The following is a 12,663-nucleotide window of genomic DNA, read 5'->3' on the forward strand; positions in this document are numbered from 1 at the left end:
CTGCTGGACAGCCAGCAGCAGCAGCAGCAGGAGAGGTAATTAATCAGCAACCCTCCTGCTAAGGGTAGACAGCTGCTCGTTCCACCCCCCCCGCCTTAATTGGTTCTCCTCCCTTCCAACGGTGTTGAGGCGGGTGGGAACAGCCGGGGGTTGAGGGTACTGTGCTAAAAGAGGTGGAGTTATGCAGATCTAAAACGCGTGGATTGCAGCAGCAGCAAGCCGAAAAGTGCAGGCATGTGAGGGATCTAGAGGTTGACAGCATGTCTTCTTAACGGGAGTCCAGGTGGCCATCTCCACAAATGGTCTTTTCAGAATCCTTGGGTGGCACCGTAGTCGGAAACCAATTCTGGTTATCGCTTCTCGGCCTTTTGGCTAAGATCAAGTGTAGTATCTGTTCTTATCAGTTTAATATCTGATACGTCCCCTATCTGGGGACCATATATTAAATGGATTTTTAGAACAGGGAGATGGAAAAAGAGCTTGCTCTGTCCACTCCACGCATTGACCTGGTATTGCAGTATCTCCAGGACCGGTGCACCCCTTCTTTAATGCAGTTTCTAAAATCAGAAAGAATTGAATTCAATGCTTTTTGTTCATTTGGCTTGTTTGTCGGATTTTGGGATGGACTCTTTGGCTTTGCTTTTCTTCTCCTCATTGGATTTTTCATGTTAAAAGTTGCAGAAGCCAGATGACAAGCTCATTTTGGTTCAACTTCAGCAACTGTGCATTGCATTGCCATGTAATGTAATGCAATGCTATCTATCTAGCTCTCCCTCTATACTTCCTTTTGGATAAACAGACATATTAGGCAAGCATTTTGGAGCTTTCACCTAAATAACTACAGGTGGTGAGATAAGCTGCACAATATAATTGACCTTTCAGTATATTGTTGCACACACACCATCTATTTAGCAAATGCCCTTGTTATCAACAGCAGCCTTTTAAACTCACCTGAGCTAACAGGTATGTGAGCTGGTTACTCTGCTGCGCTTAAAATTTCTTTTTTGGTTTGCTACAATGCCTTTTCTGAAACGTTGTCTCCCTCTGCTGGAACACTGACTTCTTTCATTTAATGCCTGTGACGCGCCCCTGGGCCTGTGTCGCGCTGCGTTGCGCACGCGTGAGCTTACCCGGAGCCGGATCTGTTGAGGGTTGTAGTCTCGTGGCGGTGACCCGGTCCGTACCCAGGGAGTCAAACTGGACGGCAGTCTGTTAGCGGTAAATGGTTGATGACTACGCCACCCGTTGAGTGCAGCCAGGGAGCTGCTGCTGCAGGGCAGACCGCTGAGGCCGGTGGTAGGATTGTGCAGCGTGATAGTATAACCCCCAACGGGAGGGGTATGGCCTCAGGGCAGCCGACGTGGATGATGGGGGTAGCAGGAACCACTCAGAGACGGTACGGTGTAGTTCAGGGTCTTTACTGGTAACAACGATAGACCCTCCCGGAGTACTTGCTAGCAAACGGGGCCTGGTCAGTCTTTGAGCAGATGAAATCTCCCCTGGCCAGGCGTAGTTGTAGGCCTCCCAAACTGACTGTACTCTTCTGGCTACCTTGCTAGAAGCTGATGTAAGTAGCCCACGTCCCTGAGTGTACCGTGTGGTGCTCACCCGTATGGCCGGTGACTCGGGGCCTTCTAATGGCTTCCGCTCCACGATGGCGGTGCTGGTCCCACGCGTGTGACCGTGCCTTCGGGCTTCTGGGCCAGAGGACCTGAAATCCCCTGCCTGACGGATTCTGCTGCTGGGTAGGAGTTAGTCCCCACAGCCTCGGACTCCGGGTCCGGTAAAGAATCTTCTTAGTCAGGGCGAGCTCTGCAGCTGCCAGCCCCTGACTCCTTGTAACTCTGCTGTTTCCTATGCTGCTTCTTGTCTCCACTCTCCTTGTCTGACTAACCCTGCCTCAGCCCAGGGTTTATACAGGGGAAGTTCTTCCCCTCCCAAGACTGGGCAGGAGGTGTGGCATGCACAGGATCCCTGACCAAAGGACCTCCCACCTGCTCTCAGACGTAATATCTCTATCACTGTGGCAACCAGACCCCTGGGGTGTCACATTCCCCCCTAGTGAAATTTAGTACTCCGGGACTAAACACTTTTTTTTAGAAAAATATACCAAGGTATAACAATAACAATAAAATACAATAAGGAAACACAATAAGATGGTCACGGCATATCCGCAACCGGGTGTAGTCTTTGAAGAAAAGCAAAGGTGTCCATTTCACCAACACAGGGAGACGTAACCAGGTAGGGGTCTGTCCTACCCCGAGTCCTTAACAGTCTCTAGTCCATCCTGGGTTACGCTCCAACTATATACAAGGATTCCCGGTAAATCCACCAAGGTTTCCTAAAAACAACTGGAAACACAAAATTATACACAAGCAACAATACACAGATAAACATAAATAAAACTATTTTTACACTTCAAATTCTCCAGCGTGCGGGTAACTGGCCTCTAGTGGCCCTAGTGGACCTACGGAGCTGACTGTCTGGCCCTGAACTACAGGGTGTAGGAGCTGTCAAGGGTAAACTGGGCAGCTGTCTACCGGCTCTTTGTCTCACTAGGGGTACGGCAGGCTCACTATAAGCAGAGGGTTGATTCTCCTGTTCTACTTGTGTGGAGTCTTCTGCCTCCTGGACCGGCTGTTTTTCCAGCTCCACCCGTTGCTCCGTAGGTTCTTGGGATGATGGTTGGAGGAAGGTGAGTACGGGTACCACAACTGCACCATTGACTTGAGTCCAAGACCGAGGGAAGTCCCCGAGCACGGTACTAACCATATCTTCCCTTTCTCCCACGGGTCGATGGTCTTCTTGTTCCTCTTCAGGTTTCCTCAGTTGTTCGGGACACTTCTTCAGGTGGTCCCGGGATACAATGGCTGTGGTTTCCCCTCCGTCTTTACTGATGGTACAGACCTTCGGGTTCTCGTGGCTTGAGGGCAGTACAGTGTACGGGTCCTTCTCCCACTGGTCGTCCAACTTGTGGAGCCGTCTCTTCCTCTTCAAGACCTGCTCTCCGGGTACCAGGGGAACAGCGGGAGCATACTGGTTGTAAGTTTTCTCTTGTCTTTCCCTAGCCTGACAGAGACTTCGCTCCACACTCTCCTGTACTCTCCGGTACTGCTGCTGCCTCTCTGTGTCCCAGTCTGTTTCTGGTGAAGTGTCCTCGGGGGTCAGGACTCCCATTTCCAGGTCAACAGGTAACTTACCAGGTCTTGCCCTCATTAGGTAAGCCGGGGTACAGTTGGTGGAACCTACCGGGATGTGGTTGTATAGGTCCACCAGATCGGGCAACTTTTCAGGCCACAGACTGCGTTCTTCCAGGGGCAACGTTTTTAGAAGATCCATTACCACCTGGTTCATTTTTTCACAAAGTCCATTAGTCTGCGGATGGTAGGGTGTCGTCCTTATCTTCCGGCAGCCATACAGATTGCAGAATTCCTGAAAGACCTCCGCTTCAAAGGCAGGTCCCTGGTCCGTCAGCACTTGGTCCGGGTACCCGTGTGGACGGCAGAAGTGCTGCTGGAAGGCTCTAGCTGCTGTTTGAGCCATTAAGTCCTTGACGGGGACGACAACCAAGAACCGGGAGTAATGATCCACGATGGTTAACGCGTAGACGTAGCCACTTCTGCTTGGGGTCAGTTTTACATGATCCAAGGCTACCAGTTCCAACGGTTGCCGGGTGACGATGGACTGCAGGGGAGTCTTCTGGCTGGCCCGGTCCTTCCTTCTCAGATTGCACGGGCCACAGTCTCTGCACCACTTCTCGATGGTTCCCCTCATGCCTACCCAGTGGAACCGCTCGCGCAGCAGGAACTCCAGCTTTTTCCACCCGAAGTGTCCAGCTCCGTCGTGGTATGCCTCCATCACCATGGCTGCGTCTCTTCCTGGCACCACTACTTGCCAGAGTAGTTCATGCGTCCGGGAGTTGACCATTCTGCGGCACAACTTCCCCTTGTAAAGGAATAGTCGACTCTTCTCCGCCCATAGTTGTTTGGCTTCCTCCGGAGCGTCTGGTTCAAGGCGAGCCTCCAGCCGAGTCAGCATCTCCTTCACCAGTCGGACGGCAGGGTCGCTGTCTTGCGTTTCCGCCCAGTTGTAGTGGGGTAAGGGGTTCAACGTAGCAGCCTGCTTACCCCTTACCCGGTGGGAATACTGGATAGTCCCATGACGGTGGAACGCAGGGAGTTCAACTTCTTCCAGTCCCTCCGGATCTTCTCCTTCGTCCGGCAGGTTGGGCATCCTGGACAGGGCGTCCGCGTTAGTATTGGAGCGTCCTGCCCGGTATTTGATTGTGAACTCGTAGTTGGACAGACGGGCCATCCACCTCTGCTCCAGGGCACCGAGTCTTGCCGTGTCCAGGTGTGTCAACGGGTTGTTATCCGTGTATACGGTGAACCGGGAAGAAGCGAGGTAATGCCTAAAGCGCTCGGTGACTGCCCATACCACGGCCAGGAACTCTAGCTTGAATGAGCTGTAATTTTCGGGGTTCCTTTCGGTGGGTCGCAGTTTTCGGCTGGCATAGGAGATTACTCGTTCTCTCCCCTGCTGAATCAGGGACAGTACGGCTCCTAGCCCGATGTTACTGGCGTCGGTGTAGAGGATAAAGGGCTGACTATAATCCGGGTACGCCAGGATTTCGTCCCCCGTGAGGGCCATCTTCAGCTGGCGGAAGGACTCTTCTTCCAGCTCCTCCCATTTGAAGGGCGGCTTCTGGTTCTTGGCCTTCCGGGACTGGCCTATCAGGAGGTCCTGTATAGGTGCTGCCTTCTTTGGTGAAACCGGGAATAAACCTTCGGTAGTAGCCTACCAACCCGAGGAACTGCCGCACTTCTTTTACGCTGGAGGGGCTTGGCCATCCCTTAATTGCGGTGATCTTATCAGGGTCGGGAGCCACTCCGTCAGCACTCACCACGTGTCCCAGGTACTGCACCTTTGGTTTCAGGAGGTGACACTTGGAGGGTTTCACCTTTAGGCCGTAACTCGCCAGAGCCTCGAACACTTCCGCCAGGTGTTTCAGGTGGTCCTCATACGTCTTGGAATATATGATGACATCGTCCAGGTACAACAGGACCGTCTCGAAGTTTCTGTGGCCCAGACAACACTCCATTAGGCGTTGGAAGGTTCCTGGTGCGTTGCAGAGTCCGAACGGCATGCAGGTGAACTCGCTAAGTCCCATCGGGGTGGTGAATGCGGTCTTCTCCCGGTCCGCCTCTGCTACAGGAACCTGCCAGTACCCGCTAGTGAGATCCAAGGTAGAGAAGAAGTTAGCAGATCTTAAAGCAGCCAATGACTCCTCTATCCTTGGTAAGGGGTACGCATCCTTGTGTGTGATACGGTTGATTTTCCGGTCATCTACACACATCCTCATAGTGTTGTCTTTCTTTTTGACTAAAACTAATGGGGCTGCCCAGGGGCTACAACTATCCCGGATTACCCCAGCCTCCTTCATGTCTCTAAGCATCCCCTTGGCGTGTTGGTAATGTGCAGGGGGTACGGGTCGATACCTCTCTTTTATGGGAGGATGATCTCCCGTGGGGATGCAATGTTCTACCCCCTTGACTCGCCCGAAGTCTAACGGGTGTTTACTAAACACTCTCTCATACTCTTGAACCACCCGATAGACTCCTTGTTTCTGATGTGAGGGAGTGGAGTCAGTACCCAGATGTAGTTGCTGACACCAGTCCTCCATGTCTTTCTTAGAGCCGTTACCTTTCTCCGGGTGAGATGGAGGCAAGGGTTCCACAGATTGTATAGAATTTTGATTAGTGGTATATAATTTGGCTAGCGTGGCATACCGGGGCAGGTACACTTCCCTCTCCCCGATATTTATTATGCGAACGGGCACCCTCCCATGGCGTACATTGACCACCCCCCGTGCTGTCAAAATGGTGGGCCTACTGTCTGAGTAAACTGGTTCTACCATTGCCTGGTAATCTCTACCTCTCAGACCAATAGCTGCCCGGCACCAAATCATCATTTCACTTTTTGGGGGCATGGCAATAGGAAAAGGGTCACACATTCTTACGCTACCAATCTCACCGCCGGAGAGTTCCACTTGTTGCCGTTGCATCAGTGCCCGGATCTCTTTCTGGAGCACCCGCTGCTCGCCGGAGCTGGCATTCTTGGCAACCTGCTGTAAAAGGAAAATCACCTCTGCAAGACAATTTTCAATTACATTAGTTCCTAGAGTTATTTTTGGGTGACTCTCATGTTTGTCAATATCTACAATGATCAGTCCCTGTGCGGCCAGTTCGACTCTACCAATTTTGATGGTCACCTCTTTAAATCCGATCTGTGGCACGGGCTGACCATTGCTGGCGATGATACTCAAGTCGTCGTCAGGGTAGCGGGTAATATCCGAGTCATTCCAGTACTGCTTGAAGAGCACGTACGGGATGGTGGTGACCTGTGACCCGGTGTCCAGTAGGGCACTCATGGGAATGCCATCCAGTACCACAGGCAAGACTGGACGTCCTCCCACATATCTGTCGCGCCAGTTCGATGGGCCTGGTGATCTTTTCCCTGGGGGTTGGCCCTCTACCCCAGGTTGTGCCCGTTTAAAGAACAGTACCTTGCCATATGTCCGGGTTGATTGCAGCGGCGGCAGATGGGTCGTCCGTCCTCACTGTATCGGTCACTGGGTCTTCCTCTGGCCGGTGGGGTCCTCCTTGGTCGACGCCACGGGATGTCCTCCGGTCCGGATGCCAGCTGGATCTTCCCTGGGGTGGAAGCCTGTAAAGACTGCACAGTTCGGGTTAGCGCAGCAACGCTCTTAGCTAGCTCTTGGACCTGATGGTGTAGGTCTGGAGCCGGGTCATTGTCCAAAGCCTGCGCATCAGCTCCCACAGGCCCTGCTGACAAGGGCGCCGCCTCCTGGTAGTAAGTGGTAGTGGGGCGTCTGTGGGTCACAACGCCACCTGGTGCCGGTTCTCGGAGCACCCGGATGGCTCTGTCCTTGAACTGTGCAAAGTCCAGATGGGGATCCTGTAAGGCCATTGCCCGCAACTGGGTTCGGTGGGCATTGCAATATAAACCCTCTATAAATTGTTCAGTCAACAGCCTGTCCTCGTTTCCCACCCCATCAGGGTCGGTCTGCTTTATGGCCCTCAGGGCCTCTTGTAGGTTTAGTGCATAGTCCCTTATACTCTCATGCGCTCGCTGCTTGCACCCGTAGAATCTAAGCTTAATCTCGGCTGAGGTGCGGGTATCAAAGGTGTCCTTCAGCCGGGTTAGTATCCCTGCGACAGTCTTCCTCCCAGGTGGCCAGGATTTTACTTCCCTTTTGGCTGCCCCGGTTAGTTGGGCCACCAGGATGCTCACTTTTTGCTCTTCTGTGAGGGGGTACACCTGGAAGAGGCTATCCAGCTTTTCTCTAAAGTCATGCAGGGTATGTGACTCCCCTGAGTACTGGGGTAGCCAAGCTGCTCCCGGGATATAGGGCATGGTGAAGGGCATAACTGCAGCAGCGGTAGCGCTGGCGGGGGTTGAGGCAGTGAAGCTCTCCTCCGTATCCGACATCTTCCTCCCCCCTAGTGGACTGTGGCCTACCTTGCGATGATCCTCTTCCGTAGGCCGCGGCTCCGCAGTGGATCGTCAGGGTTGAGGACCTTCCGTCGCGCTCCTGTGACGTCGGCGTCTGCTGGGCTCCTTCCAGGACCTTACGCAACGTCCGGACGTGAGGCGGGGCTTCAGTTCTCGCGCGCTTTCGGAGTCCACGCCCCTCTTCTTCCCGCGCGGCGTCCTCAAGATGGCGTCCAACGGCGGGAAAACTCCACGGATGGCGGGAAGAAGGCCGAAGATGGCGCCGGATGGCGGGAAACTTCACCGATGGCGGGAAGAAGGTAGAAGATGGCGCCGGATGGCGGGAAACCTCCACGGATAGCGGGAATCTTCACCACTGGTAAGTTTGAACAGTCTTTGCTTTTCAGGCACGCAGTACCCGGTGGTTGCGGGCACGAAATCCTGCCGACTACGCCAAAGTTGACGCGCCCCTGGGCCTGTGTCGCGCTGCGTTGCGCACGCGTGAGCTTACCCGGAGCCGGATCTGTTGAGGGTTGTAGTCTCGTGGCGGTGACCCGGTCCGTACCCAGGGAGTCAAACTGGACGGCAGTCTGTTAGCGGTAAATGGTTGATGACTACGCCACCCGTTGAGTGCAGCCAGGGAGCTGCTGCTGCAGGGCAGACCGCTGAGGCCGGTGGTAGGATTGTGCAGCGTGATAGTATAACCCCCAACGGGAGGGGTATGGCCTCAGGGCAGCCGACGTGGATGATGGGGGTAGCAGGAACCACTCAGAGACGGTACGGTGTAGTTCAGGGTCTTTACTGGTAACAACGATAGACCCTCCCGGAGTACTTGCTAGCAAACGGGGCCTGGTCAGTCTTTGAGCAGATGAGATCTCCCCTGGCCAGGCGTAGTTGTAGGCCTCCCAAACTGACTGTACTCTTTTGGCTACCTTGCTAGAAGCTGATGTAAGTAGCCCAGGTCCCTGAGTGTACCGTGTGGTGCTCACCCGTATGGCCGGTGACTCGGGGCCTTCTAATGGCTTCCGCTCCACGATGGCGGTGCTGGTCCCACGCGTGTGACCGTGCCTTCGGGCTTCTGGGCCAGAGGACCTGAAATCCCCTGCCTGACGGATTCTGCTGCTGGGTAGGAGTTAGTCCCCACAGCCTCGGACTCCGGGTCCGGTAAAGAATCTTCTTAGTCAGGGCGAGCTCTGCAGCTGCCAGCCCCTGACTCCTTGTAACTCTGCTGTTTCCTATGCTGCTTCTTGTCTCCACTCTCCTTGTCTGACTAACCCTGCCTCAGCCCAGGGTTTATACAGGGGAAGTTCTTCCCCTCCCAAGACTGGGCAGGAGGTGTGGCATGCACAGGATCCCTGACCAAAGGACCTCCCACCTGCTCTCAGACGTAATATCTCTATCACTGTGGCAACCAGACCCCTGGGGTGTCACACCTGCAGACTATAAAAGAGAAACCAACCCAAAAAGTTTGGTTGATTAGTCTGTGGCATTCTTTTAAACTGTTGCTTATGGCGGTCTCTGTGAGCTTCTCAGTGACATTCAGCCATCCAGGTATCCCGCCTGCAGTAGACGGAATGTGGCAATGGAACGCTGGCTGCGCGTGTCATAATAGGCTCTGAGCCTTTATATACCTGCGCACAGCAGCAGCCACCTTCAGTCTGCTGCTGGACAGCCAGCAGCAGCAGCAGCAGGAGAGGTAATTAATCAGCAACCCTCCTGCTAAGGGTAGACAGCTGCTCGTTCCACCCCCCCCCCCGCCTTAATTGGTTCTCCTCCCTTCCAACGGTGTTGAGGCGGGTGGGAACAGCCGGGGGTTGAGGGTACTGTGCTAAAAGAGGTGGAGTTATGCAGATCTAAAACGCGTGGATTGCAGCAGCAGCAAGCCGAAAAGTGCAGGCATGTGAGGGATCTAGAGGTTGACAGCATGTCTTCTTAACGGGAGTCCAGGTGGCCATCTCCACAAATGGACTTTTCAGAATCCTTGGGTGGCACCGTAGTCGGAAACCAATTCTGGTTATCGCTTCTCGGCCTTTTGGCTAAGATCAAGTGTAGTATCTGTTCTTATCAGTTTAATATCTGATACGTCCCCTATCTGGGGACCATATATTAAATGGATTTTTAGAACAGGGAGATGGAAAAAGAGCTTGCTCTGTCCACTCCACGCATTGACCTGGTATTGCAGTATCTCCAGGACCGGTGCACCCCTTCTTTAATGCAGTTTCTAAAATCAGAAAGAATTGAATTCAATGCTTTTTGTTCATTTGGCTTGTTTGTCGGATTTTGGGATGGACTCTTTGGCTTTGCTTTTCTTCTCCTCATTGGATTTTTCATGTTAAAAGTTGCAGAAGCCAGATGACAAGCTCATTTTGGTTCAACTTCAGCAACTGTGCATTGCATTGCCATGTAATGTAATGCAATGCTATCTATCTAGCTCTCCCTCTATACTTCCTTTTGGATAAACAGACATATTAGGCAAGCATTTTGGAGCTTTCACCTAAATAACTACAGGTGGTGAGATAAGCTGCACAATATAATTGACCTTTCAGTATATTGTTGCACACACACCATCTATTTAGCAAATGCCCTTGTTATCAACAGCAGCCTTTTAAACTCACCTGAGCTAACAGGTATGTGAGCTGGTTACTCTGCTGCGCTTAAAATTTCTTTTTTGGTTTGCTACAATGCCTTTTCTGAAACGTTGTCTCCCTCTGCTGGAACACTGACTTCTTTCATTTAATGCCTGCAGACTATAAAAGAGAAACCAACCCAAAAAGTTTGGTTGATTAGTCTGTGGCATTCTTTTAAACTGTTGCTTATGGCGGTCTCTGTGAGCTTCTCAGTGACATTCAGCCATCCAGGTATCCCGCCTGCAGTAGACGGAATGTGGCAATGGAACGCTGGCTGCGCGTGTCATAATAGGCTCTGAGCCTTTATATACCTGCGCACAGCAGCAGCCACCTTCAGTCTGCTGCTGGACAGCCAGCAGCAGCAGCAGCAGGAGAGGTAATTAATCAGCAACCCTCCTGCTAAGGGTAGACAGCTGCTCGTTCCACCCCCCCCCCCCGCCTTAATTGGTTCTCCTCCCTTCCAACGGTGTTGAGGCGGGTGGGAACAGCCGGGGGTTGAGGGTACTGTGCTAAAAGAGGTGGAGTTATGCAGATCTAAAACGCGTGGATTGCAGCAGCAGCAAGCCGAAAAGTGCAGGCATGTGAGGGATCTAGAGGTTGACAGCATGTCTTCTTAACGGGAGTCCAGGTGGCCATCTCCACAAATGGACTTTTCAGAATCCTTGGGTGGCACCGTAGTCGGAAACCAATTCTGGTTATCGCTTCTCGGCCTTTTGGCTAAGACCAAGTGTAGTATCTGTTCTTATCAGTTTAATATCTGATACGTCCCCTATCTGGGGACCATATATTAAATGGATTTTTAGAACAGGGAGATGGAAAAAGAGCTTGTTCTGTCCACTCCACGCATTGACCTGGTATTGCAGTATCTCCAGGACCGGTGCACCCCTTCTTTAATGCAGTTTCTAAAATCAGAAAGAATTGAATTCAATGCTTTTTGTTCATTTGGCTTGTTTGTCGGATTTTGGGATGGACTCTTTGGCTTTGCTTTTCTTCTCCTCATTGGATTTTTCATGTTAAAAGTTGCAGAAGCCAGATGACAAGCTCATTTTGGTTCAACTTCAGCAACTGTGCATTGCATTGCCATGTAATGTAATGCAATGCTATCTATCTAGCTCTCCCTCTATACTTCCTTTTGGATAAAAAGACATATTAGGCAAGCATTTTGGAGCTTTCACCTAAATAACTACAGGTGGTGAGATAAGCTGCACAATATAATTGACCTTTCAGTATATTGTTGCACACACACCATCTATTTAGCAAATGCCCTTGTTATCAACAGCAGCCTTTTAAACTCACCTGAGCTAACAGGTATGTGAGCTGGTTACTCTGCTGCGCTTAAAATTTCTTTTTTGGTTTGCTACAATGCCTTTTCTGAAACGTTGTCTCCCTCTGCTGGAACACTGACTTCTTTCATTTAATGCCTGCAGACTATAAAAGAGAAACCAACCCAAAAAGTTTGGTTGATTAGTCTGTGGCATTCTTTTAAACTGTTGCTTATGGCGGTCTCTGTGAGCTTCTCAGTGACAATCAGCCATCCAGGTATCCCGCCTGCAGTAGACGGAATGTGGCAATGGAACGCTGGCTGCGCGTGTCATAATAGGCTCTGAGCCTTTATATACCTGCGCACAGCAGCAGCCACCTTCAGTCTGCTGCTGGACAGCCAGCAGCAGCAGCAGCAGGAGAGGTAATTAATCAGCAACCCTCCTGCTAAGGGTAGACAGCTGCTCGTTCCACCCCCCCCCCCCGCCTTAATTGGTTCTCCTCCCTTCCAACGGTGTTGAGGCGGGTGGGAACAGCCGGGGGTTGAGGGTACTGTGCTAAAAGAGGTGGAGTTATGCAGATCTAAAACGCGTGGATTGCAGCAGCAGCAAGCCGAAAAGTGCAGGCATGTGAGGGATCTAGAGGTTGACAGCATGTCTTCTTAACGGGAGTCCAGGTGGCCATCTCCACAAATGGACTTTTCAGAATCCTTGGGTGGCACCGTAGTCGGAAACCAATTCTGGTTATCGCTTCTCGGCCTTTTGGCTAAAATCAAGTGTAGTATCTGTTCTTATCAGTTTAATATCTGATACGTCCCCTATCTGGGGACCATATATTAAATGGATTTTTAGAACAGGGAGATGGAAAAAGAGCTTGCTCTGTCCACTCCACGCATTGACCTGGTATTGCAGTATCTCCAGGACCGGTGCACCCCTTCTTTAATGCAGTTTCTAAAATCAGAAAGAATTGAATTCAATGCTTTTTGTTCATTTGGCTTGTTTGTCGGATTTTGGGATGGACTCTTTGGCTTTGCTTTTCTTCTCCTCATTGGATTTTTCATGTTAAAAGTTGCAGAAGCCAGATGACAAGCTCATTTTGGTTCAACTTCAGCAACTGTGCATTGCATTGCCATGTAATGTAATGCAATGCTATCTATCTAGCTCTCCCTCTATACTTCCTTTTGGATAAACAGACATATTAGGCAAGCATTTTGGAGCTTTCACCTAAATAACTACAGGTGGTGAGATAAGCTGCACAATAT

General features: G+C 51.5%; 4 non-coding genes across 4 annotated transcripts; all 4 read left to right on the plus strand.

Moving 5' to 3' along the window:
• Positions 1-352: 352 nt before the first annotated feature.
• LOC141158820 (U2 spliceosomal RNA) lies at positions 353-543 on the plus strand. The gene has a single exon (XR_012248841.1). It is a non-coding gene; the product is annotated as a U2 spliceosomal RNA (small nuclear RNA).
• An 8,988-nt stretch (positions 544-9,531) lies between these two features.
• Positions 9,532-9,722, plus strand: LOC141158821 (U2 spliceosomal RNA). The gene has a single exon (XR_012248842.1). It is a non-coding gene; the product is annotated as a U2 spliceosomal RNA (small nuclear RNA).
• Positions 9,723-10,839: 1,117 nt separating this feature from the next.
• On the plus strand, positions 10,840-11,030 carry LOC141160014 (U2 spliceosomal RNA). The gene has a single exon (XR_012250004.1). It is a non-coding gene; the product is annotated as a U2 spliceosomal RNA (small nuclear RNA).
• Positions 11,031-12,147: 1,117 nt separating this feature from the next.
• LOC141159991 (U2 spliceosomal RNA) lies at positions 12,148-12,338 on the plus strand. The gene has a single exon (XR_012249982.1). It is a non-coding gene; the product is annotated as a U2 spliceosomal RNA (small nuclear RNA).
• The last annotated feature ends 325 nt before the right edge of the window (positions 12,339-12,663 follow it).

This window comes from Phyllobates terribilis, unplaced genomic scaffold (assembly GCF_046119375.1).
Source record: "Phyllobates terribilis strain yellow unplaced genomic scaffold, ASM4611937v1 Scaffold_8__6_contigs__length_399053987, whole genome shotgun sequence".
NCBI classification, from domain to species: Eukaryota; Metazoa; Chordata; class Amphibia; order Anura; family Dendrobatidae; genus Phyllobates; species Phyllobates terribilis.